Source organism: Pinus tabuliformis, chromosome 1_2 (assembly GCF_031772625.1).
Source record: "Pinus tabuliformis cultivar Carrire ecotype Pingquan chromosome 1_2, CPIR1, whole genome shotgun sequence".
Lineage (NCBI taxonomy): Eukaryota > Viridiplantae > Streptophyta > Pinopsida > Pinales > Pinaceae > Pinus > Pinus tabuliformis.
In genome coordinates, this window is record NC_142298.1 from 274,552,688 (window position 1) to 274,555,463 (window position 2,776).

The following is a 2,776-nucleotide window of genomic DNA, read 5'->3' on the forward strand; positions in this document are numbered from 1 at the left end:
CGACATTGTAGATTGTGACAATGTGACGTGATTCCTATAGACTCTAGTGGCCTCTTACTTGGCCAACCAAGTAGCATGATTGCAGAGATAACTATGGTGCATACCAAAACACCTTCCAATTTCACAATGAGAAAAATACATATCAACTTAAGTATACCACCGTTATTTTAAAAAGCTATATAGAAAGATGCTAATCGTACTAAGCAAGTTGTCTCATAGACAATTGGACAAGATCAAGAGATCCTAGATAATAAAGTGATCACCAATCCTAATCCTCATAAGTGTTTAATCTGCACTCAATACAATTCAATATCCAAATGCATATCTCCACCTATCATCCTAGTTGGCAAGTGAAATTCTTAGAGAAATGAACATCAATAGTTTTAACCAAACACTCTTTATTGTCAGTCAAAAACTTGGCTTATTTATAAAAAGGGCATCAATTCAGATAAGAGTGATAATCTAATAGCCATACCTTACTTAGATCGTGTCTACATCAAAGACTACTTGTAGTATTAACAATTCTCCTTGAAAAACAATCACTTTGTGCAACCATTTGTCTCACTAGTTGAACGTAAACAAGGAGGACATCTTGGTTTCATTTTGATTTTAGGTCAGTGACACTTAGGCTCAAACGTGAATATGTGTTATTAGACACACATATTCTCACCATTCACCGTGGTATGGGAGGTCAATGAGGAACATGTCCCAAGTTCCCAACTCGCCCACCTCTATTACACAACACCCTACAATTCTAAAGGTCATACGGAGATGTTGCTAATACAATTAAAACATGCATTCAATCACAAAACCAGGTAACATTCAAAGGGCAATAACCTATTCACATGTTACATGTTCAGAGCACATATATTACAGAAAAAAAATGCATTATCTATCAGTTCTATGCTTCCTATTTCAAACTGGGTTGATTCTATGTTCAACTCTGCTATTTGTGACTCCACTAAAAAACGTTACTTCTAATGCCTACATATACTCTTGTCTGTTATTCTGGCTAACTATTAGCTTCCTATCCAACTCTTTAATTCCTTATCTAACTATTTAGATTCTCAGATTCTCTTAGGGTTATTTTCTTTATCTTCCTTCTTACCATGACTTTCGTTCTTTGCCATCGTGCTTCTTGTTGGTGTCATCTTTGGCATGCTTGGAATGCTTCAACATTAGCTATAGTGTGCTTTCTTTCTCTGCGCAGAAACTGTGCGCTGCATCATTCTGTCTATGTGCATAAACAAATTCTGCATAAAGTCTGCACTAACCTCTTACCTAGGTTGCTTCATGACCCACCAGCAATGGGAGAATAGTTGGAAAGTTTTTCATTCAGAAATTAAGAAAAGCAATGCCCAATCGATGAGTGCTCTAGTTCTTTGATGTGAAATAATAACAATGTCAAAAAATAGAAACAGATGGAGCATATTATGGCTCTCATAATAGGAAATGGATTAAATGTATTTGTAAAGGTTCCATTGAAAGAGTGAGCCATAATCCAATGACAATGTCCACAAATAGAAACAGATGGAACACACATAGATGAAATAATTATAACTCTCACAATAAGAAAGGTATCAAAACCTTTCTATTGGAGGTGAAACCCTCAAACTTCTTCACATACCATGCTTTCGTTGATAAGCTTCGGCCCAACAGATACAGAGACACTGTAATAGTTATGCAGAAACCAAAAGAAGTCTCGGAGATGACGACAAGCCCAAAAAAATCAATAATCTTGAAAAGGTAATGCGGACAAAACACAAATTCAAACAACCCTCCCTGTGGGATGCAGTACCCTTTCGCACCATCCTTCCGAAGCCTTGACAGCAAATAGTGATGGTACAGGTTCCCACTCATGCCAACAATAAAGAGGAAAAGGGCCAGAGGCATCAAGTTCATGGATGGCGATGACAAGCTCTCAGATATTTGCATAACATAAATGAGGTAGGTAACGAAAAAACTGTATATGAAGGAAATCAAAATGACGAAATCGATGGTCATTCCTCCAGAATATCGATGAACAAACAACACCTCAGCGACCCTCTTGAAAAAATGAAGGGCTATTACAACTGTCAAGACAAGGAGCCGAATTGTAGCCTGTGTGTGTAACTTCCAAGTAATCGAAAGGTGCAGAAGACTCGACTTGTAAAGTAAAATGCTAGCATTCGGCTAGTCTAATTTGCAAAACAAAAAGAAGGAAGCGATTAAGAAGGCTGGTGCATACAAAATAAGCATTCTTGTTTTGCTAGAAACCTAGGCTAATGGAGACCCTTTATTGAATTTTGAGTATTTGAGATGCATAATATTCTTGCATTATGTGAATCCTAAAACCAGGCTTGTGACAAGCTGGAGTATTTCTAATCCTTGAATATATGGTGATGGAGGATTCTGAAACAACAAGCTATGGCCCATTGTTGTTGTCCTGTTCAAAGCCAAATTTTTCCTTCTGCTGTGTGATCAGGAAATCAGGAGACTCAGAATCCTCAGAGGGTGGATAGAGTAGTATTAGGGTCTAAAACTCCCATGACATTTACGCCATAGGAGGGGTGGAGCAGATACAGGAGGAGAAGGGGGCGAAGGAGTCATGCCTGTTGTAGCCTCAATGTCAGTAGGGGTAATGCGACTATTGGGCCTGGTGCCTATCACGTTTGCCAGATCGATCTTGTATTTCTTTGTGAACTTCTTGGCACAAGGGGTCACGATGATTCTTCTGGGGCCGTGGAGGTCAGATGGAGGTGCAGGTGCAAGGGCGAGAGTTGGAGCAGGAGCAGAG

The 2,776-nt window shown here is 38.9% G+C and overlaps 1 pseudogene; it reads right to left on the bottom strand.

Annotated features, from left to right (window-relative positions):
- Nucleotides 1-1,563: 1,563 nt before the first annotated feature.
- LOC149205407 (uncharacterized) lies at nt 1,564-2,542 on the bottom strand (annotated as a pseudogene).
- Between the last annotated feature and the right edge of the window lie 234 nt (nt 2,543-2,776).